This window comes from Oncorhynchus clarkii, chromosome 15 (assembly GCF_045791955.1).
Source record: "Oncorhynchus clarkii lewisi isolate Uvic-CL-2024 chromosome 15, UVic_Ocla_1.0, whole genome shotgun sequence".
In the NCBI taxonomy this organism is placed as follows: domain Eukaryota; kingdom Metazoa; phylum Chordata; class Actinopteri; order Salmoniformes; family Salmonidae; genus Oncorhynchus; species Oncorhynchus clarkii.
Genome location: NC_092161.1, coordinates 10,900,155 through 10,922,656, shown reverse-complemented (window position 1 = coordinate 10,922,656; position 22,502 = coordinate 10,900,155). Strand labels below are relative to the sequence as shown.

The window sequence follows — 22,502 nt, the reverse complement described above, 5'->3', positions numbered from 1 at the left end:
CTCTTTCTCTTCATATTGGATCTTTATCCAGCCCCCTGTGAAAGGTTTGGATGTGCGTAAAAGTCTACAAGTTGCCTTGTCTGTAATTATAGTACCTGTAACTATATTTAGACATAGCATTTTCAAAAAAAAATGTTTTTGTTTTGTTTAATTAGCACTGTCTTTTTAGGCCTTATCAATAGCCTAGTGAATTTAGTCTTGCTTATTGACTACGTTTGGCATGTCCAGACTACAATTTACAGTAGGCCTAGCCCCTATATCACTGTAAATGCTATAGGCAGAGCCCCTATATCAGTGTTAATGCTATAGGCCTAGCCCCTATATCAGTGTAAATGCTATAGGCCTAGCCCCTATATCACTGTTAATGCTATAGGCCTAGCCCCTATATCAGTGTTAATGCTATAGGCCTAGCCCCTATATCACTGTTAATGCTATAGGCCTAGCCCCTATATCAGTGTAAATGCTATAGGCCTAGCCCCTATATCAGTGTTAATGCTATAGGACTAGCCCCTATATCAGTGTAAATGCTATAGGCCTAGCCTATGTTTAACAGTTTTAATGCTATAGGCCTAGCCTATGTTTAACAGTGTTAATGCTACAGGCCTAGCGAACATAGCTAAAATAATGGTATCATCAGCGCTAAGATTTACCATTGAGTTATGTTTGTTAAAATAGATCCTGTGTCCCAGTTCAGATTATGATTAAATATAAATAAAAACAACAAATTCAGCCATATTCTTCCTTCAGCTATCAGGGTTAAAACCAGGACATTTCTGACATATGCTTATCGTGTTGATTCTTATAGCACAAGGGTAGATTCTACTGTAGACACAACACATGGAAATCAACTCTACCTATGAAATTACATCTCTACACTCTACACATCCTGCAGGCTGGTTAGCGATTAGCTAACCGCTAGCTGTAGCTACACCTGTCCCTGTGTGCTTCGGGGACTACCTAGCTGTGTTAGCATCCACACAGCCTAATAGGGAGATGTTGGCATAAGGCCAGTGTAACACAGATAAGGACACAGTACTTTTTATTTTATTTAACTAGGCGAATTCTTATTTACAATGACAGCCTAGGAACAGTGGGTTAACTGCCTTGTTCAGGGGCAGAACGACAGATGTTTACCTTGTCAGCTCGGGGTTTCAATCTAGCAACCTTTCGGTTACTGGCCCAACGCTCTAACCACTAGACTACCTGAGTTACTGGAGTAACTCAGCAGTGGTCTAGCCTGATGCTAAATGACAGGGCCAGATAGGAACACAGTAACCTGGAGTAACTCAGCAGTGGTCTAGCATGATGCTAAATGACAGGGCCAGATAGGAACACAGTAACCTGGAGTAACTCAACAGTGGTCTAGCCTGATGCTAAATGACAGGACCAGATAGGAACACAGTAACCTGGAGTAACTCAGCAGTGGTCTAGCCTGATGCTAAATGACAAGGCCAGATAGGAACATAGTAACCTGGAGTAACTCAGCAGTGGTTTAGCATGATGCTAAATGACAGGACCAGATAGGAACATAGTAACCTGGAGTAACTCAGCAGTGGTCTAGCCTGATGCTAAATGACAGGGCCAGATAGGAACACAGTAACCTGGAGTAACTCAGCAGTGGTCTAGCATGATGCTAAATGACAGGGCCAGATAGGAACACAGTAACCTGGAGTAACTCAGCAGTGGTCTAGCATGATGCTAAATGACAGGGCCAGATAGGAACACAGTAACCTGGAGTAACTCAGCAGTGGTCTAGCCTGATGCTAAATGACAGGGCCAGATAGGAACACAGTAACCTGGAGTAACTCAGCAGTGGTCTAGCCTGATGCTAAATGACAGGACCAGTGTGCAAGCTGTCGCCTGAGAGTAGTGTGACTGAGACACAGTGACAGGGACAGAGAGAGTGTGCTGTCAACCAAGAAAAATAGAGAGATGGAGAAATAGAGAGATGGATGGAGGAACAGAGAGAGATGGAGAAACAAAGCGAGATGGAGAAACAGAGAGAGATGGAGGAACAGAGAGAGATGGAGAAATAGTGAGAGAGATGGAGAAACAGAGAGAGATGGAGGAACAGAGAGAGATGGAGGAACAGAGAGAGATGGAGGAACAGAGAGAGATGGAGGAACAGAGAGATATGGAGAAATAGTGAGAGAGATGGAGATATAGTGAGAGAGATGGAGATATAGAGAGAGAGATGGAGATATAGAGAGAGATGGAGAAACAGAGAGAGATGGAGGAACAGAGAGAGATGGAGGAACAGAGAGAGATGGAGAAATAGAGAGAGAGAGATGGAGAAACAGAGAGAGATGGAGGAACAGAGAGAGATGGAGGAACAGAGAGATATGGAGAAATAGTGAGAGATGGAGATATAGTGAGAGAGATGGAGATATAGAGAGAGAGATGGAGATATAGAGAGAGAGAAATGGAGCTATAGAGAGAGAGAGAAAGGGAGAGAGGAGAGACAGCTGATGTGATGAGTTGAGGCGAGGGAGCGGAGAATGTGTGTACGTGTGTGTCATGTCTGTGTACGTGAGGGAGCGAAGAATGTGTGTATGTGTGTGTCATGTCTGTGTACGTGAGGGAGCGGAGAATGTGTGTATGTGTGTGTCATGTCTGTGTACGTGAGGGAGCGGAGAATGTGTGTATGTGTGTGTCATGTCTGTGTACGTGAGGGAGCGGAGAATGTGTGTACGTGTGTGTCATGTCTGTGTACGTGTCATATGGACGTTTCTTACTGTTCAGCCACAGAGCTGGCCTCAGCCTACAGAGAGAAGAGGAGAATGACCAGCAGCCTTCGTTCCTCCTAGAGAGACAGAATATACTACAGAGCTGGCCTCAGCCTACAGAGAGAAGATGAGAATGACCAGCAGCCTTCGTTCCTCCTAGAGAGACAGAATATGCTACAGAGCTGGCCTCAGCCTACAGAGAAAAGGGGAGAATGACTAGAGAGACAGAATATACTACAGAGCTGGCCTCAGCCTACAGAGAGAAGAGGAGAATGACCAGCAGCCTTCGTTCCTCCTAGAGAGACAGAATATACTACAGAGCTGGCCTCAGCCTACAGAGAGAAGATGAGAATGACCAGCAGCCTTCGTTCCTCCTAGAGAGACAGAATATACTACTGAGCTGGCCTCAGCCTACAGAGAAAAGGGGAGAATGACTAGAGAGACAGAATATACTACAGAGCTGGCCTCAGCCTACAGAGAGAAGAGGAGAATGACCAGCAGCCTTCGTTCCTCCTAGAGAGACAGAATATACTACAGAGCTGGCCTCAGCCTACAGAGAGAAGGGGAGAATGACTAGAGAGACAGAATATACTACTGAGCTGGCCTCAGCCTACAGAGAGAAGATGAGAATGACTAGAGAGACAGAATATACTACAGAGCTGGCCTCAGCCTACAGAGAGAAGGGGAGAATGACCAGCAGCCTTCGTTCCTCCTAGAGAGACAGAATATACTACAGAGGGATTGATAACTGTGTGTGTGTGTGTGTGTGTGTGTGTGTGTGTATGTGTGTGTGTGTGTGTGTGTGTGTGTGTGTGTGTGTGTGAGAATGTGTGTGTGTGTGTGAGAGTGAGTGAGTAAGCATGTGTGTTTGTGTGTGTGTGAGAGTGAGCATGTGTGTGTGTGTGTGTGTGTGTGAGAATGTGTGAGAGTGTGTGTGAGAATGTGTGTGTGTGTGAGCATGTGTGTGTGTGTGTGAGAGTGAGTGAGTGAGTAAGCATGTGTGTTTGTGTGTGTGAGAGTGAGCATGTGTGTGTGTGTGTGTGCGCGTGCGTTCGTGCATGCGTGTGTATGTGTGTGTATATGCTTTCTTGTATTTGAGTGAGTGTGCCCGGTGGGGTAATAAATGTTCCCCATGCCTACCCTTTCAATATGTTGATCCCTGGCAATCTCCATGAGAAACGGATGAAAAGATATTTCATTTTGTTCCATGAAGTGGACACATCTACTCAACCCACTAATCACTATAATCAACGCATTCGTCAATTCCTATCATTTCCTCTTCCCGTCTCCCCTACCTCTTTTCTCACAGTGATACATCAACACAAACTCAACACTGTAATTCACCGCTTTTCTCTACCATTCAGGACCGAACGGCATGATATCAAAATCCATTCTTATTTTGCGCCCATGCACTGCCCAAACGAAAAAGCAATCTTCATTTGAGACAAGGGAAAATATGGCTTCTATAATCTCTGCTCTGAAGATGATCCGTCTTTCTGCAATTCAAAGTGAAGCGTGATCAATCCTATGCGTGTGTTCTGTGACCTGTGTAGAAATCGGAGAGCAATTCTCATAATGCGTTTTCATTCTTTACATGGGTTTAAAGAAACCAAGGCCTCCACGTTTTATATTAAAAATAGACCTCCATTTATCAGTGCTGGGAAAATACACACACACACACACACACACACACACACACACACACACACACACACACACACACACACACACACACACAGGCAGACGCACACAAACACACACGCGCACAGACGCGCACACACAGTCACGCACACACAAACACACACACACACAGGCAGACACACACACACACACGTACACAAACACACACAGACACAGACGCGCACACAGATGGACGCACACAGACACACAGACACAACACACAGACACAGACACACACACTCACAGAAAATAAGCAGCACACTTCCCTAGAGTATTCATGAAGTGTTCAAACGTATTCACTGCTCATCAAAAAGAGGAATATACTGCATTTATTGTCTAATAGAAATGGTATTTCCATTGAGAATGGGCTGGTCAGCATCCCAGGAAGCTGGAACAAAGGGGGGGGGGGGTATTTTGACGGCTTGTCAAGTTAACCGTATCACAGATCACATCACACAGCATTCACTTTCCCCTTCTCCCCTACATCAGTATAACGTCATAAAACAGGCATGTGAAGCAGTAGAGGGATATGTGTGTGTGTGTGTGTGTGTGTGTGTGTGTGTGTGTGTGTGGGGGGGGGGAGTGTATAGAGTTGTCCAGTAATCAAAGCCATGCTCTAGACAGATCTTCATGGGGGTCCAAAATCACCAACGGAACTCTTTGAGGCCTAAAGAAGAGAACTAAAAGCCGGAAAGAGACTAGCCGGAAATGACAAACACTGACATTACAGCAAGCCCTGGTCACAAGATGACCATCCCTGACCCCACTGAGACAGGATCTGACCTTCCCTGGCCCCTCTGAGACAAGAATTGACCTCCCCTGACCCCACTGAGACAAGATCTGACCTTCCCTGGCCCCTCTGAGACAAGAATTGACCTCCCCTGACCCCACTGAGACAAGATCTGACCTTCCCTGCCCCCTCTGAGACAAGAATTGACCTCCCCTGACCCCACTGAGACAAGATCTGACCGTCTCTGCCCCCACTGAGACAGGATCTAACCATCTCTACCCCCACTGAGACAGGATCTGACCATCTCTGCCCCCACTGAGACAGGATCTGACCATCTCTGCCCCCACTGAGACAAGATCTGACCTCCCCTGACCCCACAGAGACAGGATCTGACCATCTCTACCCCGACTGAGACAGGATATGACCATCTCTACCCCCACTGAGACTAGATCTGACCTTCCCTGACCCCACTGAGACAGGATCTGACCTTCCCTGCCCCCACTGAGACAAGATCTGACCTCCCCTGGCCCCACTGAGACAGGATCTAACCATCTCTACCCCCACTGAGACAGGATCTGACCATCTCTGCCCCCACTGAGACAGGATCTGACCATCTCTGACCCCACTGAGACAAGATCTGCAGGTCACGGATTGGCCTGTTCAGCCATCTCCAGACCCATGGCCAGCCAGACCCACACAACAAACCGTACCTGTGATGCCTGGAGGGAAATGATACTGGACTCAGTGCAAGAGGCGTCAGTAAAGTCCCTGGTTTGAATCCAGGCTGTATCAAATCCGGCCGTGATTGGGAGTCCCATAGGACGGCGTATAATTGGCCCATTGTCGTCCGGGTTTGGCCCAGTGTAGTCCGGGTTTGGCCCAGTGTCGTCCGGGTTTGGCCCAGTGTCGTCCAGGTTTGGCCGGGGTAGACCATCATTGTAAATGAGAATTTCTTCTGACTTGCCTAGTTAAAATACAAAATAATCCCAAAGGAAGGTGTGTGTACAGTTGTCGAGTAACCAAAGCCAGTATTTTTTTAAACATATCATTTCCATTTTTGTCATTCATTTACTTGCCCATTACAATACAAACATTTCCATGGTCCTATTAGGTATGTCAACTAGGTCTTCCAAGTATACAAGTGTGATGGACAGACACCCAGGGAAGTGGGCAGCGTGGAGAACACTAGTGTGATGGACAGACATCCAGGGAAGTGGGCAGCGTGGAGAACACTAGTGTGATGGACAGACATCCAGGGAAGTGATGGACACACATCCAGGGAAGTGGGCAGCGTGGAGAACACTAGTGTGATGGACAGACATCCAGGGAAGTGATGGACACACATCCAGGGAAGTGGGCAGCGTGGAGAACACTAGTGTGATGGACAGACATCCAGGGAAGTGATGGACAGATATCCAGGGAAATGGCCAGTGTGGAGAACACTAGTGTGATGGACAGACATCCAGAGAAGTGATGGACACACATCCAGGGAAGTGGGCAGCGTGGAGAACACTAGTGTGATGGACAGACATCCAGGGAATTGATGGACAGATATCCAGGGAAATGGGCAGTGTGGAGAACACTAGTGTGATGGACAGACATCCAGGGAAGTGGGCAGCGTGGAGAACACTAGTGTGATGGACAGACATCCAGGGAATTGATGGACAGATATCCAGGGAAATTAGCAGTGTGGAGAACACTAGTGTGATGGACAGACATCCAGGGAAGTGGGCAGTGTGGAGAACACTAGTGTGATGGACAGACATCCAGGGAAGTGATGGACAGACATCCAGGGAAGTGGGCAGTGTGGAGAACACTAGTGTGATGGACAGACATCCAGGGAAGTGATGGACAGACATCCAGGGAAGTGGGCAGTGTGGAGAACACTAGTGTGATGGACAGACATCCAGGGAAGTGGGCAGTGTGGAGAACACTAGTGTGATGGACAGACATCCAGAGAAGTGTTGGACACACATCCAGGGAAGTGGGCAGCGTGGAGAACACTAGTGTGATGGACAGACATCCAGGGAAGTGATGGACAGATATCCAGGGAAATGGGCAGTGTGGAGAACACTAGTGTGATGGACAGTCATCCAGGGAAGTGGGCAGCATTTCGAACACCAGACTTTGATGTCACGGATCAGACTGACTGCTACTGAATCCTGACTTTGATAAACAACATTAGTGCTCTCTTTCTCTGCTTTCCTTCTTTCTTTCTCTCATTATTACTCACTATCTCTCTCTCTCTCTCTCTACACTGAAAGAACAGCCTCTAAGGACAAGGGAAAAATGCTGAATTGTTTGCACATCACACTAAACCTGGGCCACATAAAGGGAGAGGGAATGAAGGGGGCGAGGGGTGAGAGAGGGAGAGAGGGGGCGAGGGGTGAGAGAGGGAGAGGGGTGAGAGAGGGGACGAGGAGTGAGAGAGGGGGCGAGGGGTGAGAGAGGGATAGAGGGGGTGAGGGGTGAGAGAGGGGGCGAGGGGTGAGAGAGGGGGAGAGGGGTGAGAGAGGTGGCGAGGGGTGAGAGAGGGAGAGAAGGGGCGAGGGGTGAGAGAGGGAGAGAAGGGGCGAGGGGTGAGAGAGGGGGCGAGGGGTGAGAGAGGGAGAGAAGGGGCGAGGGGTGAGAGAGGGAGAGAAGGGGCGAGGGGTGAGAGAGGGGGCGAGGGGTGAGAGAGGGAGAGAAGGGGCGAGGGGTGAGAGAGGGAGAGAAGGGGCGAGGGGTGAGAGAGGGAGAGAAGGGGCGAGGAGTGAGAGAGGGGGCGAGGGGTGAGAGAGGGAGAGAAGGGGCGAGGGGTGAGAGAGGGGGCGAGGGGTGAGAGAGGGGGCGAGGGGTGAGAGAGGGAGAGAAGGGGGCGAGGGGTGAGAGAGTGGGCGAGGGGTGAGAGAGGGAGAGAAGGGGCGAGGGGTGAGAGAGGGAGAGAAGGGGCGAGGGGTGAGAGACGGAGAGAAGGGGTGAGGGGTGAGAGAGGGGGCGAGGGGTGAGAGAGGGAGAGATGGGGCGAGGGGTGAGAGAGGGAGAGACGGGGCGAGGGGTGAGAGAGGGAGAGAAGGGGCGAGGGGTGAGAGAGAGGGCGAGGGAGAAAGGGAATGAAAGGGTGAGAGTGAAATAGGGTAAGAAAAAGGACAATGAAAAATAATAGGAATGTTTGGTGAGGTAGAAAAAGACCGGCTGAGAGAGCGATAGTGAGGCCAGGAGAAACAGGACAGATAAGTAAAACAGAGCCTAACAGAAGGTGAGTGAGAGATATAGTAGGGGTGCTGGGCTGACGTACGGATACGAAATGTCAACACCAGCCATAATGAACCAAGTTGATCCTTTTCATCCTCTAAATCTCGCTTTGTCGCCATGAAAATAATAAAACCAATATTAACATCATTGGCTGTCACTCAATCCAGCTGCTCCTTTGATTGGTATAATAAGAGATAACTACATCCCCTTTAAAATATTTAACTTTTTCTCAAATGGGCTTCTTGTGTCAGGAGGAGGTGGAGGAAGAGGTGGCAGTTTTAAATCAGAGATCAGAAGGGATATAAACAAGGAGCAGCACCAATAAAGAGAGAGAGAGATTTGGGCTACGAGCATTTAGAGTGCAGAGCGATCAGAGAGACTGTCCAACACTCTATTGAAATGCTGTTCTTGATGGGTTAATCATGTCAGACCAATTTGGGCTACGAGCATTTAGAGTGCAGAGCGATCAGAGAGACTGTAAAGTGAAACAAATAAATAATATATACTTCTCAATGATAAGACTGCCGTATGATTATTGCTGCGGTCTGGCTATTTTCCGGAGTGTCAAAATATGAAATGTGCTAAAAGATGAGTTATTTTTCTTCTGGGTTTATCAATGGCAAAAAGAAAGAATACATTCTACATGGTGAGTAGGAGCGTGCTCACGCTGGAAATAGAACGCACATGAGAGTACGAGAGAAAACAAATTGGCGCGAAAGTTAACGCCGTCAACGGCATCAACGCCAGCGTCGAATTAGAAAGTCTATTTTTATCACATCTACGCGGAACAATGCTGGTCAAATTAGCGGATAAATTGGCAGAAAATAGTGCATTGTCTGGAATTGGGAAATGTATAGTTAAAATGTGTATATTTAGTGTTGAGAAGTTTATCTGCCAGCACCAAAGTAATGTCTAGGCTAGTGTTTATGATAAACAGTGTAGCAATGCATGAACGCAACATCATTCTATACATTTATCAACTGGATTCAGAATCATATATCATCTTTGTATTTTCTTGACAGTAGACTATCACTGTAGCTTTCATAACCGATTTGATTGATAAAGTTCAAAGTTCATTTTTATGTAACCTTTATTTAACTAGACAAGTCAGTTCAGATTTTTTTTAAATTTACAATGACGGCCTTACCCCGGCCAAACCCGGACGACGCTGGGCCAGTTGTGCGCAGCCCTACGGGACTCCCAATCACGTCCGGTTGTGATATAGCCTGGAATCGAAATAGGGTCTGTAGTGGCACCTCTAGCATTGAGATACAGTGCCTTAGACCGCTGCTACCACTCGGGACCCCAAGGGCTTGTCCAGGATTTAAACCCGGGACCTCTCGCACCATAAGCGAGAATCATACTCATAGAACAACAACCTGTTTATTTATTTATTTAATTTTGGGGAGTGCTTTGGATGAAATGAATAAAATCTAGTCTAGAGAATGAGTTTGTCGTAGAAATGTAAATAAAAAACAATGGCAGCCAACCATTGATCATATAGCCTAGGCAGGCTATGGCTAGAAAACTCCAGGAACTCCGGGAGCCTGGGTTTATTAGCTACAACATCTTCAAGTTGGTGAGCTAGCATAACAACAACTGTTTAGCCCAGGCAGGTACAGTGGCTCCTGTAGGACATCTAAGTTGAGTCAAAAGGAACACCAAAATTCTCAGGGAATACATAGCGAACATAACAAATACTATTAAGGATTTTCATGACAATTATGTTGGCATATGCTACGCAGCGTATGTGAATTGACGCTCGCCACTCTCGCACGCAAATTTCACGCCGTTGAAGGATGTCTTTCCGTGTGATTTTGGCTTAAGAAGGCCACTTACATACTAAATCAGTGTCAGCTAACCACCGGAGGAGACCTGTCAGCAACATCCCAGGGACTAGTGCCAGTCCAGAAACTAGGGGTTGCAGATCACTGTGGTACTGTGGTAAGTTCACCTTCCAGGCTAGACAACTCTAGTGTCTAGGGCCAAAATGTGGAAAGCAGGGTTCACTCTCTTCAATCTGCAGCTCATTCTAACACTGGAACATCAATGAACAAAATGAATTGATGGATTATGTGTCTGAGCCTTGAGTTCTGGAATTACTTGAGTTGCCCACTAAGAATCCAACAACCGTTGCATTTAATTAGCTAATTGGCACATTTCTTGGCTTTACTATACTTGCAGTGTACCTTAGAACTAAATGTAGATATTCACAGAGAAGGGGTAAACGTACATCTTACTTGACCTGAAATAGTTTCCCACATAAACCCTAGTCCTGGACTTAAAAAAATTGGGCTTTTTCATTGAGGATAATTGTTAAACCTGGCCTGCTTAATCAGTTTTTAGGAAACTGGCCCTTAAAGCTGGAATCCCTCATGGTGAAACTGGCCCTTGAAGCTGGAATCCCTCACGGTGAAACTGGCCCTTAAAACTGGAATCCCTCATGGTGAAACTGGCCCTTAAAGCTGGAATCCCTCACGGTGAAACTGGCCCTTAAAGCTGGAGTCGTTCACGGTGAAACTGGCCCTTAAAGCTGGAATCCCTCACAGTGAAACTGGCCCTTAAAGCTGGAGTTGTTCACGGTGAAACTGGCCCTTAAAGCTGGGATCCCTCACGGTGAAACTGGCCCTTAAAGCTGGGATCCCTCACGGTGAAACTGGCCCTTAAAGCTGGAGTCGTTCACGGTGAAACTGGCCCTTAAAGCTGGAGTCGTTCACGGATGAAACTGGCCCTTAAAGATAAAATGCTTAATGGTGAAACAGTCACGACAGTTTATGATATTACACCAACAAAGAAGTTACAGTTTTTTCCCCCTCGGACATCATTGCACACACAATAGCACAGCATATGTAATGCATTTTGTGCAGCGCTCCTCACCTCAACAAAACAATAACAACAGCGGTGGGAGGGACAGCGCCGCTGTTTCCTCTACTGCGGATTCCATCTTGAAAGTCAAAGTCTCTGATCATCATGTTAGCTACGTCACAGTCTGTATGCTACCATGCACATATCTCTGTGATCTCTATATACTGTCCAACAGTGCTAACAGTTCCTGGATCAGCCTCTCTGAGCAGTAGAGTAAAAACCAATGCGTCAGACTTTCCTCTTCATCACCGTCCATCTTTTCTATGATCTATGAATACCCACCCAGCACCACCACCAGTCACTCAGTCAGTCAGTCAGTCAGTCAGTCACTCACTCACTCACTCACTCACTCACTCACTCACTCACTCACTCACTCACTCTCTGTCTCTCTCTCTGTCTCTCTCTCTCTCTCTCAATTCAATTTCAATGTCAATTTAAGGGGCTATATTGGCATGGGAAACATGTTTACATTGCCAAAGCAAGTGAAATAGCTCTCTGTCTCTGTCTTTCTCTCTTTCAGGTCACAAATATTGCTCTTGTGGTTGCAGACTGTGGTGTTTCACCCAATATATTTGGGAGTTTATCAAAATGGGAGTTGCTTTTGAATTCTGTGTAATCTGAGGGAAATATGTGTCTCTAATATGTTCAAACATTTGGCAGGAGGTTAGGAAGTGCAGTTCAGTTTCCATCTCATTTTGTGGGCAGTGTGCCCATAGCCTGTCTTATCTTGAGAGCCAGGTCTGCCTTCGGCGGCCTTTCTCAATAGCAAGGCTATGGAGTCACGGTGGTCAGGTATTCTGCCACTGTATACTCTCTGTTTAGGACCAAATAGCATTCTAGTTTGCTCTGCTTTGTTTGTAAATTCTTTCCAATGTGTAATTTTGTTTTCTCATGATTTGGTTGAGTCTAATTGTGTTGCTGTCTTGGGGCTCTGTGGGGTAAGTTTGTGTTTGTGAACAGAGCCCCAGGACCAGCTTGCTTAGGGGACTCTTCTCCATGTTCATTTCTCTGTGAGTGATGGCTTTGTTATGGAAGGTTTGGGAATCGCTTCCATTTAGGTGGTTGTAGAATTTAATGTCTATTTTCTGAATTTTGATAATTAGCGGGTATTACCCTATAGTTTTTTGTGTGCTCTAGGGCAACAGTGTCTAGATGGAATGTGTTTGTGGTCCTGGGAACTGGACCTTTTTTGGAACACCATTATTTTGGTCTTACTGAGATTTACTGTCAGGGCCCAGGTGACCTGGACGGAATTTGTGCAGAAGATTTAGGTGCTGCTGTAGCCCCTCCTTGGCTGCGGACAGAAGCACCAGATCATCTGCAAATAGTAGACATTTGACTTCAGATTCTAGTAGGGTGAGGCCGGGTGCTACGAATTGTTCTTGTGCCATCGCCAATTCGTTGATATATATGTTGAAGAGGGTGGAGCTTAAGCTGCATCCCTGTCTCACCCCCGGCCCTATTGAAAGAAATGTGTATGTTTTTTGCCAATTTTAAAGGCACACTTGTTGTTTGTGTACATGGATTTTATAATGCCGTATGTTTTTCCCCCAACAATTTGTATAGGAGACCCTTACGTCAAATTGAGTCAAAAGCTTTTTTGAAATCAACAAAGCATGATAACACTTTTTCTCTTGTTTTGGTTGGTTTGTTTGTCAATTAGGGGGTGCAGGGTGAATACATGGTCTGTCATACAGTAATTTGGTAAATAGCCAATTTGACTTTTGCTCAGTACATTGCTTTCGCTGAGGAAATGTATGAGTCTGCTGTTAATGATAAAGCATAGGATTTTCCCAAGGTTGCTGTTGACGCATATACCCCAGTAGTTATTGAGGTTAAATTTGTCTCCACTTTTGTGGATTGGGTTGATCAGTCCTCGGGTTCCAAATATGCTAGAGCTGAGTATGATATTAAAGAGTTTAAGTTTAGCCAATTGTAATTTTTGCCCTGCTTATTTTATCATTTAATTTAGGATACCATCAACCCCACAGACCTTTTAGGGTTGGAGGGTTTGTATTATTATCATTAGTCTTTCTAAAATCTGTATTTGATCATGTATTTGTTCTTGAGCTGATTTCTGACATGCTGTTCTTTCTTCTTTTCCATAGTGTATTTCTGTATTGTTTTAGTTTTAGTGTATTTCTGTATTGTTATAGTGAAGGCGTAGACTCAGGTTTTCTGGGTCTCTATGTGTTTGGTTGGACAGGTTTCTCAATTTCTTTCTTGGGATTTTGCATTCTTCATCAAACCAATTGTCATTGTTGTTAATTTTCTTCGGTTGTCTGCTTGAAATTTGTTGATTTCATAGGGAAGCTGAGAGGTCAAATGTACTGTTTAGCGTTTCTACTGCCAGGTTTACACCTTCACTATTACAGTGATACCTTTTGTACAGGAAATTGTCTAGAAGGGATTGAATTTGTTATTGCCTAATTGTTTTTTGGTAGATTTCCACACTAATTTCCTTCCATCTATAGCATTTCTTAATACTATTCAGTTCCTTTGGCTTTGATGCCACATGATTGAACATAGCTCTGTTCAAGTAGAGTGTGATTTTGCTGTGATATGATAGGGGTGTCAGTGGACTGACTGTGAATGCTCTAAGAGACTGGGTTAAGGTCAGTGATAAAGTAGTCCACAGTACTACTGCCAAGAGATGAGCTATAGCTGTACCTACTATAGGAGTCCCCTTGAAGCATAACATTGATTATGTACATACCCAGCATCTGACAAAGCTGCAGTAATTGTTACTTGTTTTGGTTGGTTATATGGTCGTAGTTGTGTCTAGGGGTGCATATGGGGGAGGGATTGCTGTCACCTCCAGGTAAGGGTGTTGAGGGTGTCAGGTTCTTGTCCAGTTCTGGCATTTAGGTCGCCACAGACCATTACAAGTCCCTGAGCCTGGAAATGGTTGATCTCCCCCTCTAGGATGGAGAAGCTGTCATCGTTAAATTATGGGGATTCTATTGGGGGGATATAGGTAGCACACATGATTACTTTTTTCTCTTTGGGAAAAGTTCCTTATTCATTCCTAGCCAGATGTAAAATGTTCCTGTTTTGACTAATTTCATAGAGTGGGTAAGGGCTGCTCTATATCAAATTAGCATAACCACTGAGTATCATCCCTGTTTCACACCTGGTAGTTTAGTGGATGTGAATACCAGCTCTCTGTAACCTAGAGGGCAACCAGCGAGTCCGTCTCCTTTATACCATGTTTCTTGTAGAATGACAATGCCTGTATTTTGATGAATTCTGGGTCTTTAGGCCAAAGGCAGATGACCCCAGACCCTGTATGATCCAGGATAAGATAGTAAAAGCTCTGTGTTTCATCGTGTCTAGTGTTGTTTCTGTGTGGTTTAGGCTCGGACCATCACAGTAGGTGTGAGCAGAGTATGTTGAGCATCCGATACATACCTCTTAGGTCGCAGGACAGGGCTTGGGAGGGTGTAAAAGTGAAGGGTGGGGCCTGTTGCTCTGCTAACGGCCTACGCATATGTCCTGCTGTCATCTCTGTCTCACTCACCCTCCCTTCCAACTTCTCTCAATCTATTTGTCTCTAATCAATGTGTGCTTGTGAAGATCCGTTTCCAGGACATCATAACATATAGCTGTGTGTGATTAGGAACTCAAGAGAGAGACAATGTTCTCAGCTTATAGAAGAAGAACCTTTATAGGTGGTGTCATTGTTCCTCATAGTTCTCTCAGTGCCGCTGTTGGTATAGAGCTGTGAATATTAGTTTCAGTAAGGAAGGCTTCAAATCACAACACAATCAGCCTTGTAACAAGACCCAGTGATTTAGAGGAGCAGAGTGTGCATGTGTGTGTGTGTGTGTGTGTGTGTGTGTGTGTGTGTGTGTAAAATACTATATGGTATGACTGTAATATACTGTACTACTGTACTATAATGTAGTATTTACAGTTAACTATAGTATTCATTCTGTCTTAAAAGAAAACTGTAGTATATAAGTCATTAATGTAGTGTTTTTGTGGATTGTAGTATACTGTAGTATTTACTGTAGTGTTTTTGTGGATTGTAGTATACTGTAGTATTTACTGTAGTGTTTATGTGGATTGTAGTATACTGTAGTATTTACTGTAGTGTTTATGTGGATTGTAGTATACTGTAGTATTTACTGTAGTGTTTATGTGGATTGTAGTATACTGTAGTATTTACTGTAGTGTTTATGTGGATTGTAGTATACTGTAGTATTTACTGTAGTGTTTATGTGGATTGTAGTATACTGTAGTATTTACTGTAGTGTTTATGTGGATTGTAGTATACTGTAGTATTTACTGTAGTGTTTATGTGGATTGTAGTATACTGTAGCATTTACTGTAGTGTTTATGTGGATTGTAGTATACTGTAGTATTTACTGTAGAGTTTATGTGGATTGTAGTATACTGTAGTATTTACTGTAGTGTTTATGTGGATTGTAGTATACTGTAGTATTTACTGTAGTGTTTATGTGGATTGTAGTATACTGTAGTATTTACTGTAGTGTTTATGTGGATTGTAGTATACTGTAGTATTTACTGTAGTGTTTTTGTGGATTGTAGTATACTGTAGTATTTACTGTAGTGTTTTTGTGGATTGTAGTATACTGTAGTATTTTACTCTTGTGTTTTTGCAGACATTACTGTAGTATTTTACTGATGTGTTTTCGATTTATTATCCTTGACTTAAAGGTGGAGGCTTTCTCCTTCAGGAAACCTACTGGAGAAATAGTAAAAGAGCACATAACCTGTAGGTAGGTAGGACTGAGCTCTGAACGGGTAGCTCAAAGCCTCTGCTCTTTTCTATAACCTGTAGGTAGGTAGGACTGAGCTCTGAACGGGTAGCTCAAAGCCTCTGCTCTTTTCTATAACCTGTAGGTAGGTAGGACTGAGCTCTGAACGGGTAGCTCAAAGCCTCTGCTCTTTTCTATAACCTGTAGGTAGGTAGGACTGAGCTCTGAACGGGTAGCTCAAAGCCTCTGCTCTTTTCTATAACCTGTAGGTAGGTAGAACTGAGCTCTGAACGGGTAGCTCAAAGCCTCTGCTCTTTTCTATAACCTGTAGGTAGGTAGGACTGAGCTCTGAACGGGTAGCTCAAAGCCTCTGCTCTTTTCTATAACCTGTAGGTAGGTAGAACTGAGCTCTGAACGGGTAGCTCAAAGCCTCTGCTCTTTTCTATAACCTGTAGGTAGGTAGGACTGAGCTCTGAACGGGTAGCTCAAAGCCTCTGCTCTTTTCTATAACCTGTAGGTAGGTAGAACTGAGCTCTGAACGGGTAGCTCAAAGCCTCTGCTCTTTTCTATAACCTGTAGGTAGGTAGGACTGAGCTCTGAACGGGTAGCTCAAAGCCTCTGCTCTTTTCTATAACCTGTAGGGAGATAGGACTGAGCTCTGAACGGGTAGCTCAAAGCCTCTGCTCTTTTCTATAACCTGTAGGTAGGTAGGACTGAGCTCTGAACGGGTAGCTCAAAGCCTCTGCTCTTTTCTATAACCTGTAGGTAGGTAGGACTGAGCTCTGAACGGGTAGCTCAAAGCCTCTGCTCTTTTCTATAACCTGTAGGTAGGTAGGACTGAGCTCTGAACGGGTAGCTCAAAGCCTCTGCTCTTTTCTATAACCTGTAGGTAGGTAGGACTGAGCTCTGAACGGGTAGCTCAAAGCCTCTGCTCTTTTCTATAACCTGTAGGTAGGTAGGACTGAGCTCTGAACGGGTAGCTCAAAGCCTCTGCTCTTTTCTATAACCTGTAGGTAGGTAGGACTGAACTCTGAACGGGTAGCTCAAAGCCTCTGCTCTTTTCTATAACCTGTAGGTAGGTAGGACTGAGCTCTGAACGGGTAGCTCAAAGCCTCTGCTCTTTTCTATAACCTGTAGGTAGGTAGGACTGAGCTCTGAACGGGTAGCTCAAAGCCTCTGCTCTTTTCTATAACCTGTAGGTAGGTAGGACTGAGCTCTGAACGGGTAGTTCAAAGCCTCTGCTCTTTTCTATAACCTGTAGGTAGGTAGGACTGAGCTTTGAACGGGTAGCTCAAAGCCTCTGCTCTTTTCTATAACCTGTAGGTAGGTAGGACTGAGCTCTGAACGGGTAGCTCAAAGCCTCTGCTCTTTTCTATAACCTGTAGGTAGGTAGGACTGAGCTCTGAACGGGTAGCTCAAAGCCTCTGCTCTTTTCTATAACCTGTAGGTAGGTAGGACTGAGCTCTGAACGGGTAGCTCAAAGCCTCTGCTCTTTTCTATAACCTGTAGGTAGGTAGGACTGAGCTCTGAACGGGTAGCTCAAAGCCTCTGCTCTTTTCTATAACCTGTAGGTAGGTAGGACTGAGCTCTGAACGGGTAGCTCAAAGCCTCTGCTCTTTTCTATAACCTGTAGGTAGGTAGGACTGAGCTCTGAACGGGTAGCTCAAAGCCTCTGCTCTTTTCTATAACCTGTAGGTAGGTAGGACTGAGCTCTGAACGGGTAGCTCAAAGCCTCTGCTCTTTTCTATAACCTGTAGGTAGGTAGGACTGAGCTCTGAACGGGTAGCTCAAAGCCTCTGCTCTTTTCTATAACCTGTAGGTAGGTAGGACTGAGCTCTGAACGGGTAGCTCAAAGCCTCTGCTCTTTTCTATAACCTGTAGGTAGGTAGGACTGAACTCTGAACGGGTAGCTCAAAGCCTCTGCTCTTTTCTATAACCTGTAGGTAGGTAGGACTGAGCTCTGAACGGGTAGCTCAAAGCCTCTGCTCTTTTCTATAACCTGTAGGTAGGTAGAACTGAGCTCTGAACGGGTAGCTCAAAGCCTCTGCTCTTTTCTATAACCTGTAGGTAGGTAGAACTGAGCTCTGAACGGGTAGCTCAAAGCCTCTGCTCTTTTCTATAACCTGTAGGTAGGTAGGACTGAGCTCTGAACGGGTAGCTCAAAGCCTCTGCTCTTTTCTATAACCTGTAGGTAGGTAGGACTGAGCTCTGAACGGGTAGCTCAAAGCCTCTGCTCTTTTCTATAACCTGTAGGTAGGTAGGACTGAGCTCTGAACGGGTAGCTCAAAGCCTCTGCTCTTTTCTATAACCTGTAGGTAGGTAGAACTGAGCTCTGAACGGGTAGCTCAAAGCCTCTGCTCTTTTCTATAACCTGTAGGTAGGTAGAACTGAGCTCTGAACGGGTAGCTCAAAGCCTCTGCTCTTTTCTATAACCTGTAGGTAGGTAGGACTGAGCTCTGAACGGGTAGCTCAAAGCCTCTGCTCTTTTCTATAACCTGTAGGTAGGTAGGACTGAGCTCTGAACGGGTAGCTCAAAGCCTCTGCTCTTTTCTATAACCTGTAGGTAGGTAGGACTGAGCTCTGAACGGGTAGTTCAAAGCCTCTGCTCTTTTCTATAACCTGTAGGTAGGTAGGACTGAGCTCTGAACGGGTAGCTCAAAGCCTCTGCTCTTTTCTATAACCTGTAGGTAGGTAGGACTGAGCTCTGAACGGGTAGCTCAAAGCCTCTGCTCTTTTCTATAACCTGTAGGTAGGTAGGACTGAGCTCTGAACGGGTAGCTCAAAGCCTCTGCTCTTTTCTATAACCTGTAGGTAGGTAGGACTGAGCTCTGAACGGGTAGCTCAAAGCCTCTGCTCTTTTCTATAACCTGTAGGTAGGTAGGACTGAGCTCTGAACGGGTAGCTCAAAGCCTCTGCTCTTTTCTATAACCTGTAGGTAGGTAGGACTGAGCTCTGAACGGGTAGCTCAAAGCCTCTGCTCTTTTCTATAACCTGTAGGTAGGTAGGACTGAGCTCTGAACGGGTAGCTCAAAGCCTCTGCTCTTTTCTATAACCTGTAGGTAGGTAGGACTGAGCTCTGAACGGGTAGCTCAAAGCCTCTGCTCTTTTCTATAACCTGTAGGTAGGTAGGACTGAGCTCTGAACGGGTAGCTCAAAGCCTCTGCTCTTTTCTATAACCTGTAGGTAGGTAGGACTGAGCTCTGAACGGGTAGCTCAAAGCCTCTGCTCTTTTCTATAACCTGTAGGTAGGTAGGACTGAGCTCTGAACGGGTAGCTCAAAGCCTCTGCTCTTTTCTATAACCTGTAGGTAGGTAGGACTGAGCTCTGAACGGGTAGCTCAAAGCCTCTGCTCTTTTCTATAACCTGTAGGTAGGTAGGACTGAGCTCTGAACGGGTAGCTCAAAGCCTCTGCTCTTTTCTATAACCTGTAGGTAGGTAGGACTGAGCTCTGAACGGGTAGCTCAAAGCCTCTGCTCTTTTCTATAACCTGTAGGTAGGTAGGACTGAGCTCTGAACGGGTAGCTCAAAGCCTCTGCTCTTTTCTATAACCTGTAGGTAGGTAGGACTGAGCTCTGAACGGGTAGCTCAAAGCCTCTGCTCTTTTCTATAACCTGTAGGTAGGTAGGACTGAGCTCTGAACGGGTAGCTCAAAGCCTCTGCTCTTTTCTATAACCTGTAGGTAGGTAGGACTGAGCTCTGAACGGGTAGCTCAAAGCCTCTGCTCTTTTCTATAACCTGTAGGTAGGTAGGACTGAGCTCTGAACGGGTAGCTCAAAGCCTCTGCTCTTTTCTATAACCTGTAGGTAGGTAGAACTGAGCTCTGAACGGGTAGCTCAAAGCCTCTGCTCTTTTCTATAACCTGTAGGTAGGTAGAACTGAGCTCTGAACGGGTAGCTCAAAGCCTCTGCTCTTTTCTATAACCTGTAGGTAGGTAGGACTGAGCTCTGAACGGGTAGCTCAAAGCCTCTGCTCTTTTCTATAACCTGTAGGTAGGTAGGACTGAGCTCTGAACGGGTAGCTCAAAGCCTCTGCTCTTTTCTATAACCTGTAGGTAGGTAGGACTGAGCTCTGAACGGGTAGCTCAAAGCCTCTGCTCTTTTCTATAACCTGTAGGTAGGTAGAACTGAGCTCTGAACGGGTAGCTCAAAGCCTCTGCTCTTTTCTATAACCTGTAGGTAGGTAGAACTGAGCTCTGAACGGGTAGCTCAAAGCCTCTGCTCTTTTCTATAACCTGTAGGTAGGTAGGACTGAGCTCTGAACGGGTAGCTCAAAGCCTCTGCTCTTTTCTATAACCTGTAGGTAGGTAGGACTGAGCTCTGAACGGGTAGCTCAAAGCCTCTGCTCTTTTCTATAACCTGTAGGTAGGTAGGACTGAGCTCTGAACGGGTAGCTCAAAGCCTCTGCTCTTTTCTATAACCTGTAGGTAGGTAGGACTGAGCTCTGAACGGGTAGCTCAAAGCCTCTGCTCTTTTCTATAACCTGTAGGTAGGTAGGACTGAGCTCTGAACGGGTAGCTCAAAGCCTCTGCTCTTTTCTATAACCTGTAGGTAGGTAGGACTGAGCTCTGAACGGGTAGCTCAAAGCCTCTGCTCTTTTCTATAAGCTGTTGGGAACCTAATATATGGTCTATACTTGACATGTATGTTTCTCACTTATGGGTGGCACAAATTGGGAAATGGGGAGGGGAATGGGCATGGGTATCTGCACATTACATACTATAGTTAAAAAGTGTAGTGTTTTTCCAGGCTGTAGTGTTTTGCAGACATTGCTATAGTGTTTACTGCAGTTTATCTCTTCAGATAAAACAGTAGTATTTACTGTAGCATTCTACAACATTCTATAGTAAGTACTACACATGATTGAGGGATACTACAGTGTGTTGTATAGCATTTTACAGTATACCACAGTTTACTACTGTCACACCCTGATCTGTTCCACCTGTCCTTGTTCTTGTCTCCACTCCCTCCAGGTGTCACCCATCTTCCCCATTATCCCCTGGGTATTTATACCTGTGTTTTCTGTCTGCCTGTGCCAGTTCATCTTGTTTGCCAAGTCAACCAGCGTTTTTCTCTCAGCTCCTGTTTTTTCCCCAGTCTCTCAGTCTTTTTATCGTCCTCCTGGTTTTGACCCTTGCCTGTCCTGACTCTGAGCCCGCCTGCCACCCTGTACCGTTTGGACTCTGCCCTGGCTATGAACTCTTGCCTGTCCCTAACCTGCCTTCTGTCTATCCCTTGGACTATAATAAATATCAGAGCTCAAACCATCTGCCTCCTGGGTCTGAATCTGGGTCTCACCTTGTGTCCTTATAAATACAGAATTCTATAGTAAGTAATGTAGTATTCTATTGTAAGTAATGTAGTATTCTACAGTAAATAATGTAGTATTTTATAGCAAGTAACGTAGTATTCTACAGTAAATACTGTAGTATTTTATAGCAAGTAACGTAGTATTCTACAGTAAGTAATGTAGTACACTCAGTAGTATAGACTATTGAGATAGCACACAGTTGTGTCTTGGTCACATTGCTAACTAATGACTAGCTCGAGGAGCCAAAGGCACAAGAAGATGGCATCATTAATCCACAGGTATTTCATCAAGCACGGATAATGTAACAGGCATCATAATCAAGCTCCGATAACAGATCTACTAATTAATGGCAGAAGCATGTGTGTTCTAGATGAAGAATCAACTCTCTGCACTGGATGTAATAGACACAATCTCACATTCCAATTCACCTCTACTCATTTCCCTCCATTTCTCTCTCTCTCTCTTTCTCTCTCTCTCTCAATTCAATTTAAGTGGCTTTATTGGCATGGGAAACATATGTTTACATTGCCAAATCAAGTGGAATAGATAATTAAAAAAAGTGAAATACACAATTAGAAAATAACATTAAACATTACACTCACAAAAGTAAAACAATATACATAGACAATTTGAATGTTATATTATTGGCTATATACTGTACAGTGTTGTAACAATGTGCAAGTAGTTGAAGTATGAAAGGGAAAATAAAATAAACAAACGTAAATATAGGTTGTATTTACAATGGTGTTTGTTCTTCACTGGTTGCCCTTTTCTTGTGCAGCAGCTCACACATCTTGCTGCTGTGATGGCACACTGTGATATTTCACCTAGTAGATATGGGAGTTCATCAAGATTGGATTTGTTTTCACATTCTTTGTGGATCTGTGTAATCTGAGGGAAATATGTGTCTCTAACATGGTCATACATTTGGCAGGAGGTTAGGAAGTGCAGCTCAGTTCCCACCTCATGTTGTGGGTAGTGTGCACATAGCCTGTCTTCTCTTGAGAGCCATGTCTGCCAATGGCGGCCTCTCTCGATAGCAAGGCCATGTTCAACGAGTCTGTACATAGTCAAAAGCCTTACTTAATGTTGGGTCAGTCACAGTGGTCAGGTATTCGGTCACTGTGTACTCTCTGTGTAGGGTCAGTCACAGTGGTCAGGTATTCGGTCACTGTGTACTCTCTGTTTAGGGCCAGTCACAGTGGTCAGGTATTCGGTCACTGTGTACTCTCTGTT

At 45.2% G+C, this 22,502-nt stretch overlaps 1 protein-coding gene and 1 non-coding gene across 2 annotated transcripts in view; both read right to left on the bottom strand.

Moving 5' to 3' along the window:
• LOC139366903 (neuropilin and tolloid-like protein 1) overlaps positions 1 to 22,502 on the bottom strand; it is a 217,363-nt gene that overhangs the window by 131,759 nt on the left and 63,102 nt on the right. The gene's annotated exons all lie outside the window — the stretch shown is intronic.
• LOC139367265 (U7 small nuclear RNA) lies at positions 15,921 to 15,977 on the bottom strand. Its single transcript, XR_011626860.1, has one exon. It is a non-coding gene; the product is annotated as a U7 small nuclear RNA (small nuclear RNA).